Source organism: Chrysemys picta, chromosome 4, assembly GCF_011386835.1.
Source record: "Chrysemys picta bellii isolate R12L10 chromosome 4, ASM1138683v2, whole genome shotgun sequence".
Classification (NCBI taxonomy): Eukaryota; Metazoa; Chordata; order Testudines; family Emydidae; genus Chrysemys; species Chrysemys picta.
This window is the reverse complement of record NC_088794.1, coordinates 63,638,889-63,647,941: the sequence shown is the minus strand read 5'-3', so window position 1 is coordinate 63,647,941 and position 9,053 is coordinate 63,638,889. Positions and strand designations below refer to the sequence as shown.

Sequence of the window (9,053 nt, the reverse complement as noted above, 5' to 3'; positions counted from 1 at the left end):
AAACAAACCATGGTCCCTATTTCAACTGCCTGAGCACCGAAGGGCCCTAGTCCTGGGTCAGGGCACTGCCTGGATTCTGGGCAGTTTAAACATAAAACAAGACCCAAGAGGCGCATGGCACACATGGGAGCAGGTGCTAGGTGCTGCACAAACAACATAGGGTAGAAGCAACATGAATCAGGGTGCAGATTTTCACAGCCTTTTGTCTCCAAAATTACAGTGCAGTTTCAGTACATTTAGTTAAAGTCACAGGTCACAAAATTTACTGTGACTGCTTGAAGATTTTTAATAAAACCTGCCCCCCTCCTCACCCTGCCCAGGGGCACTTGCTGCCCAAAGAAGCATGCCCCCCCCCGGCCACCCAGCGCTGCAGCCCTAATCCCAGCCTGGTGCAGAGTGGTTGGGGTGAGCTAGAGTGGATGTGGGTGGCAATGCCCTTCACTGAAGTTTGTCCCTTTCCCCCACCATCATAACTGGGGGCGGGGGCAAATCTGAGTGGCGCTGTAACCCCGCAGGCCAGGTCTCAGTGCCCGGAGCAAGGCATTGGGTCCAGCCCTGTGGGACAGGAGCCGCCATTGCAGGCAGAGGTTCACATCCCCAAAACAGTCACTGAGAAGTGGGGAAGTGACATTTTTCCTTCCTTCCTTGACAAATCTGCAGCCCTAATGATGAGCTAACACCGGAATGGCCTCTGCTCTCTCCAGCAGGGCACAGGATCCCGGGAGAAGCGAGGGGACAGTCTGAATGTGAGGAGAGCACAGAGGGAGAGCAGGATCCCACAGCCCACACGGGGATCAATATGCTGCATACCGTCCATCTCCTGGGTAGACTCAGCCAGAGACCAGGCCTGGCTACACACCAGAGACTCCCCATGGGCCGGTGTCCCCACCGCTGCATCGACTGCGGCAAGAAGTTCAGCAACCCACTCACACTGAAACAGCACCAGCGCACGCACACCAGGGAGCAGCTGTACCGCTGTGCCAACTCTGGACAGAGGTTCAGCAATGCCAAAACACTGACCCAGATTCAGCGCAAGCGCATCAGGGAGCAGCCGTATCGCTGTGCTGATTGTAACAAGGGTTTTGCACACAGCTCACAGCTGAGAGTACATCAGCGCACACACACCGGGGAGAGGCCGTATCGCTGTGCTGACTGTGGCAGGGGTTTTGCAGAGAGGTCAAAGCTGAGTAGACATGAGCACACGCACACTGGGCAGTGGCCGCACCGCTGTGCTGACTGTGGCAAGGGCTTTGCAGAGATCTCAAAGCTGAGTAGACATCAGCGCACGCACACTGGGGAGCGGCCGCACCGCTGTGCTGACTGTGGCAAGGGCTTTGCACAGATCTCAGATCACACCAGCACACGCACACCGGGGAGCGTCCGTACCGCTGTGCTGACTGTGGCAAGGGATTTGCGTCGTGGTCAAATCTGAGCAGACATAAGCGCACACACACTGGGGAGCGGCCGCACCGCTGTGCCTACTGTGGCAAGGGCTTTGCACAGATCTCAGGGATGCGAACGCACCAGCAAACACACACCGGGGAGCGGCCGTACCGCTGTGCAGACTGCGGAAAGAGCTTTGCACGGATCTCAGGGCTGAGATTGCACCAGCCCACACACACTGGGGAGCGGCTGTACCACTGTACTGACTGTGGCAAGGACTTTGCACGAAGCTCAAGCTTAAGAGTGCATTATCGCAAACACACCAGGAAACGGCCTCACCATTGCACCGACTGCGGCAAGGGCTTTGCACAGGTCTCAGATCTGAAAACACACCAGCGGATGCACACCGGGGAGCGGCCGTACCGCTGTGATGATTGCGGGAAGCGCTTCAGCAGTGCCAGTACACTGACCAACCATCAGCGCATGCACACTGGGGAATAGTTGTACCGCTGTGACGATTGCGGCAAGAGCTTCAGCAGTGCCAGTACACTGACTAAGCATCAGCGCACACATAGCAGGGAACAGCTCTACCACTGTGCTGACTGCGGGAAGGGCTTTGCACAGATTTCAGGCCTGAAAATACACCAGCGCACGCACACAGGGGAGCGGCCATACAGCTGTGCTGACTGTGGCAAGAGCTTTTCATGGATTTCATGCCTGAAAAGACACCAGAATATACACACAGGGGAACGGCCATACAGCTGTGCTGACTGCGGCAGGGGCTTTTCACGGATTTCGTGCCTGAAAATACACCAGCGCACGCACACAGGGGAACGGCCATACAGCTGTGCTGACTGCGGCAGGGGCTTTTCACAGCTTTCAGGCCTGAGAGCACATCAGCGCACACACAGGGGAGCAGCCCTACAGCTGTCATAATTGCGGCAAGAACTTCAGCAGCAACAGTGCATTGACAAGGCATCAGCGCACGCACACAAGGGAGCGGCCGCACAGCTGTGCTGAGACTGTGTTGGGCAGAGAAGGGGACTTGGCTGAGCAGCGTGGGGAAGAATAGACAGGTGAGGGGATTTTAGAGCAGATGGTCACAAGCTACTCCATTAGGGACCCCCTGCATCTAGGTGGGATCCAGCCAGGTCATCCCCTTCCCCCATCTCACTGGGATCCAGCCAGGTCTCTCACTCTCTGTCTCTCTCTCACACACACTTTTACCTGGGATGCACCCAGGACAAACCTACTCCCCCATCTAGATGGGACCCAGCTGGGAACTTCCCCCACACCTACTTTGGTTCCAGCCAGCTGGTGACTCCTGCGTGACATCTAGAGGTGCCATTTGCAGTCCTGTCTCAGCCTGGATTGGTCGGGGGGCGGGAGGGCAGCTCGGTGCGTGTGATTGAAAGAAGACTCAGGAACTGCTCACACTGTCTACAGGTCTGTCGCATCTTACGTGCATTTAACATGTGCGATTTCAGCTTTACGTGGTCGGCAAAAACAAACAAAAAAAAAGAAAAACAACAATTTTAATACTGTACCTGTAGTGCGGGCGATTCTGCCCGCCATGACACTCAATGTAATTTTGACTATACGTGATTTTCTCTTTACGCGCTGACTGCGGAACGTAACCCCAGCGTACGATGCGACAGACCTGTACTTTAAATAGAAATGTGATGATGAAGAACTGTGTGTGACGTCACACTCCATATGCTTTATGAAAATATGCTTAGGAATATGACATAACTGGAGTATGCTTTATTCTAAATGTCCCCTGTAACATATCATTAGAAAGCTTGTAAACTACTGAGTGTGTTCATCCTATTTGTTTGCATGACTTATTTCTATGTCTGGAGTTAGGAGAATAAGGTATGAACTTGAACTACTGATGTAGACATATAAAGTGGAGGCCACTAAGGGTGCTTCAGAATTACTGAGTCGTGAATGGCTTTGTTTACCTGCAAGCCTTCCTGTGGGCTCACCCAGGAAGAATGGAGACGGGTCTTACAGAGACATGTGACCCTGTCACCTGATACTGAAATCCATCTTGAAAATGGTACTTTTCGGAGGGGTGGGGGTGGAATTCCAAATAAAGGTGTTAGGGAAATTCTATATAAAGCCGGGGAAGTAAACAATGAGTGTCTTCAACTGGTTTTGCTTTTTGACTTACGTTGTTCTGTCTGTTATTACTTGAAACCACTTAAATCCTACTGTTTATACTTAATAAAATCACTTTTGTTTATTAATAAACCCAGGGTAGGTAATTGTTACTGGGGGCGGGGAGGGGAGCAAACAGCTGTGCATCTCTTTCAGTATTATAGAGGGTGAACACTTATGAGTTTACCCTGTATAATCTTTATACAGAGTAAAATGGATTTATTTGGGGTTCAGGCTCCCAGAAAGGCAGCACACTGGGCGCTGGGAAAGTCCCTGTTAACTGAGAAGCCCCAGGGCTGAGTGAATCTCAGTACGTCTTCACTACCTGCCGGATTGGCAGGTAGTAATCGATCTATCGGGATTGATTTATCGTGTCTCATCTAGACGCGATAAATCAATCCCCGAACGTGCTCCCCGTCGACACCAGAACTCCACCAGAGCAAGAGGTGAAAGCGGAGTCGACGGGGGGGGGGGCGCTATTCTCGTAGCTGAAGTTGCGTATCTTAGATCGATTTCCCCCCCTAGTGTAGACCAGCCCTCAGTGTCTGAACTGCAGAAGGGTGCACCCCAGTGCATCAAGTGACAGTCTCAAGGGGGTCCCTGTGACTGAACCTGTCACACTATGTACTTGATGTGTAACAAAGGTCTGTTTGACCAGGTGTTGCTATGCTATTAAACAAGCTGACGCTTTCAAATGTCATGGGGAAAAGCCTGTGTGAAGTGTAAATCTTTAAGATGAACCAACCAAAATGTTCTAAGGCCTAACTGACCATCAGGGCTGATGAACTTGTCACTAGGAGGTGCTTAGAGAGAGTTTCCCATTATTCCTAGGGGAATTCTGTGCCTAAAAATTTTGCGAAAAATATTTTCATCTGCATATTTTCTGTGTCAAAATACCACATTATAATCACACTAGTTTCAGTTATTTTGGTAATTTATTTCAAAATACCTGTTAGGAACTATGTAACAATACGGACAACAAAAAAGATTGAGGAAGTGATTTTTCACAAATAGATTCCTCACCAGACATATTAATACAGAACTTTGAGTAATAATTCATTTAAACTACAACATAGAAATGTATTTCCCGTGCCCCTCAGAAGCAGTGAAAAGGCTTGGGGGAGCCAGGGGTCATGGAGGAGCTGAGGGGAGGGGAGTGAGTGTTAGAGAGTTGAGGAGGCCATGGAGACTGTGGCTAACCCCTGGTCTCTCACATTCAGTCAGGCTCTGTCCTATCCCCGTGTCTCCCTGCGCACACACCCCATCTGCCCTGCAGCCCCTTGCATTCACTCTGGCTCAATGTCACCCACTAGCTCCTCTGACCCCACCAGCAGCCCTGTGTGCTCCATTCTGTCCATCCCCTTCACCCATCCATTGCCTTCAGACCTCAGCCCACAGGTAGGGTGCTGTGACGAAAGCAGCCTCGAACCGCCCCCCCACTCCCTGTGACTGGCTGCTCCAGCCGTAAGCCAGCTGCTCTCTGTTCTGGTGTCACAGCAGCCCCTTGTGGGAGCCTAAAACAGGAAAAGAAATAGTTATGAGTTACTTAGACAAGTTCGATGTCTTCAACTCAGCAGGGCCTGATGAAATATATCCTAGATTACTTCAGGAACTGCCTGAAGAGATCTCTGAGACAATACGATCATCTCTCAGAACTCATGAAGGATGGTAGAGAGGCCCGAGGACTGGGTAAATATAGTACCTAGCTATAGAAAGAGGAATAAGGACAAGCCAAGGAATTACAGACCAGTAAGCTTAACTTCAGTACCTGGAAAGATAATGGAGGAAGTAATCTAACATTCTATTTCTTTTCCTGTTTTAGGCTCAGATCCTACCCTATTGACACTGATCTTCACTATGTTAAGTCGACCGATCACTGCTAACTTTTTGGTGAAAACTGAAACAAAAGAGGCATTTACCAGTTCGGCCATTGCTGCGTTTTCTCTTATGGTCTTTCTCTCCTCATTTAGTAATGGGCCCAGGCTGTCCCTGTTTTCCTGTGCTTTTCCATGTATTTGTAAAATGCTTTGTTTTTTGGGGTCTCATTTATCTAGTGGGTAGGACAGTGCAGTAGGATTCAGAAGATCTCACTTCAGTTCTAGAAGCGAGTCACTACAGCTCCACCATGCCTCAGCTTCCTCAGCTGTGTAATGGAAAGGGCATTGGGGCTGTGAGCAATGTTCCCTCTCATTTTTTCCATCCATCTGCAGAATAAATTTCGTTATGTGCACTGAGATATGTGCGCCACCAGTAGAAACAAAAAACCTAGCTATAATTTTTTTTTAAGTTACCCTAGGGATAATTACTGCAGCCAGGAGAGGTTAGCCATTTTAGAACTCACTAATTAAAGAATTAAATTTAAGTGCAAGAGAAATAAAAATCATGAAATGCATAGACCAGTCAAAACACTAAAGTTACACACTTAGGAAGAATAAAATTGCAGAGAATATATGTGCATTGTAGGAAGTATCACGAAGAAACAATAAAAAAACAAGTATGTGTTCGGAGGTGAGTGTGAAAGAGACAGAGACTGTGTGTGTGTGTCTGTGTAACACACAGAGTCAGTCTGCGTGCTGGCTGCTGGGGAAGTTTCTGAGAGACGCTGTGTGCTGTCTCTAAGACATTCACTGAGAGCTCTCCTGAGCCCTGTCTCCCCTGCCCTCACTCTGATGTCACGGGGTACATGGACTAGTGGCGGGGAGGAGGGTAAAGAGAGAGAGACTGTGTGAGCTGGCTGCTGGGGGGCAAACAAGCACCTGGGTAGAAAGACAAGCCTGTCCGGCCATAGACCACAACACCTTCTAGACTTCCCACACCTCAGAAAATCATACCAAGGTAGGGGGCACCAAATGGGTTTTCATGCCTCTGCCCCTCCTGACTCAAGGCATGTGTGTGCTGGTGTCCTGTGGCGCTGGGCACGTGAATCTAGACATAGCTCAAAGAGGTAAAAACCTGCTTGCAGCCTGCGAGAGCATCCCAGAATCACTGGCCCTTGGCAGAGTCCTCTCAAGCTTCACTTCGCACGTGACCTCTCAGACTGGAGAAACCTGTCCCCAGCGAGCAAGGAGAAAGCTGGGAATGGCGCAGGGCAGGACCAGTCACGTACAATGAGTGCGAGGTGACACCATTGCGTAGAGCAGATCTCTGTCACTTGCAGCGTTTCACTGTAATGCTCTAAAACTGCCCCGCGTGCCAGGCAGCTGCTGTGGGGGGAGTGGACACATTTGGGGGCCAGATGAAATTGTCCTGCTGGCCATGACTTCGAGCACCCTGGTGTATGGGCTGGGTGTGAGGAAGAGGGGGTGGAATGGCCTTTGTCACATCCCCTCTCCTCCTCCTCTCTGTGGCATGAAACCTTTGTCACTTACATTGCTTCAGTGTCAATGCTTAGCACAGCCCTCAGCCCTAACGCGTCTGTGACTGTCTGTAGACCAAAGGCTGGGTGGACCATTCACCCCTTCCAGCTCAGCAGTGCCAGGGATCGGGTTGTGACACAATACAGACATGTTTTCCAGGTTACATCACACAAACCCTGAGTGACTGCTCATCCCCTCAAATCCTTCACACACACTCCAACTCCCCACCCCAATCCCCACCTTTTTGAGGATTTTAGTTTAGTTTTAGTTTTGCACAAAGACTGGAATCTCAGGCCGAGAGTGAATGACTTCTTCAAAAGGAATTCCTAGAAACGGACTCACTCCCCCACAGGAATAAGCTACATTGTTCTAAGCAGCTTTAAACCGGTCTCACTGCATCCACATGAAGGGATTGTAGCCCCTCAACTGAACTAGTTTCAAACCAATATAATTAAAGCAGAAAAAAAAACCCCAAAAAACTGGGGAACAGGCCTCATGCTATAAAACAGGAGAAAGTGAAGCACCAACGCCATGTAAATAACCCCCTCTGATGGAAATAAACACAAAATCAGTTTGAAAACAAAATCAGGACCCTGTTCTGCCAGACGCTGCCTGTATCCTGGGCCTGCTACAATTTAAGTTTAAAATGAGATACAAGACATGCATGGAGCAGGTGCTAGGTGCTGCACAAACACCATAGGGTAGAACCACCCTGAGTCAGGCTGCAGATTTGTCACAGTATTTTGTATCAGAAATTATGGAGCAGTTACAATAACTTTAGTAAAATCACAGGTCCCTAAATTTACTGTGACTGCTCCAGGATTTGTAATAAACCTGCTGTCAAGGCTGATTCCCCGCTCTGGCACTTCGAGTGCAGAAGATGGGGGTCTGCAAGGACTTTAAAACTTAATACTTGCCATGCCCAGCTTGTATTAAACTCCCAAGGTTAGAGATCCTCCTGGATACAGTCTGAATGTGGGGAGAGCACGGCAGGAACGCAGGATCCCACGGCCCATAGAGGGATCGATGCAGAGAACACCGTCCATCCCCAGGGTAAACTCAGCCAGAGACCAAACTGGTTACACACCAGAGACTCCCCATGGGCCGGCGTCCCCATCACTGCATCTACTGCGCCAAGAGGTTCAACAACCCCTCCGCACTGACCCAGCACCAGCGCATGCACACCAGGGAGTTGCCACATCGCTGTTCTGACTGCAGCAGAAAATTCAGATGGTCCTCAATCCTGAAAATACATCAGCGCAGGCACACCGGGGAGCGGCCGTATCGCTGCACTGACTGTGGCAAGAGCTTTGCAGAGAGCTCAAAGCTGAGAATACATCAGCGTGTGCACACCGGGGAGTGGCCGTATCGCTGTGCTGACTGCGGAAAGGGCTATGCACAGATCCCACACCTGAGAATACACCAGCGTGCACACACTGGGGAGCGACCGTACCGCTTTGACGATTGCAACAAAATCAAAATCTGGGGCTCATTTACCTGCACATCTACCAATGTGATATATGCCATTATGTGCCAGCAATGCCCCTCTGCCATGTACATTGGCCAAACAGGACAGTCTCTATGCAAAAGAATAAATGGACACAAATCAGACATGAAGAATTGTGACATTCAAAAACCAGTAGGAGAACACATCAGTCTCCCTGGACACTCAATAACAGACTTAAAAGTGGCAATTCTTCAACAAAAAAATTTCAAAAACAGACTTCAATAAGAAACTGCAGAACTGGAATTAATTTGCAAATTAGGCCTGAATAAAGACTGGAAGTGGCTGGGTCGCTACAAAAAGCAATTTTCCCTCTGTAGATACTCACACCTTCTTGTCAACTGTTGGGAATGGGCGACGTCCACCTTGACTGCATTGGCCTCGTTAGCACTGACCCCCCCACTTGGTAGGGCAACTCCCATCTTTTCATGTGCTGTAATATATATACTGCTTACTGTATTTTTCACTCCATGCATCTGATGAAGTGGATTTTAGACCACGAAAGCTTATGCCCAAATAAATTTGTTAGTCTCTAAGGTGCCACAAGTACTCCTTGTTCTTTTTGCTGCTAGAAAGGCTCTCAGGAGTCCAGGTTCAAGGACATCTCTGGGGAGCCTCTTCCTAGAAAAAAAAACAAGGGTGGAACA

General features: G+C 49.5%; 1 pseudogene; it reads left to right on the top strand.

Annotated features, from left to right (window-relative positions):
• The first annotated feature begins 635 nt into the window (after nucleotides 1-635).
• LOC135983064 (zinc finger protein 420-like) lies at nucleotides 636-3,714 on the top strand (annotated as a pseudogene).
• Nucleotides 3,715-9,053: the final 5,339 nt, after the last annotated feature.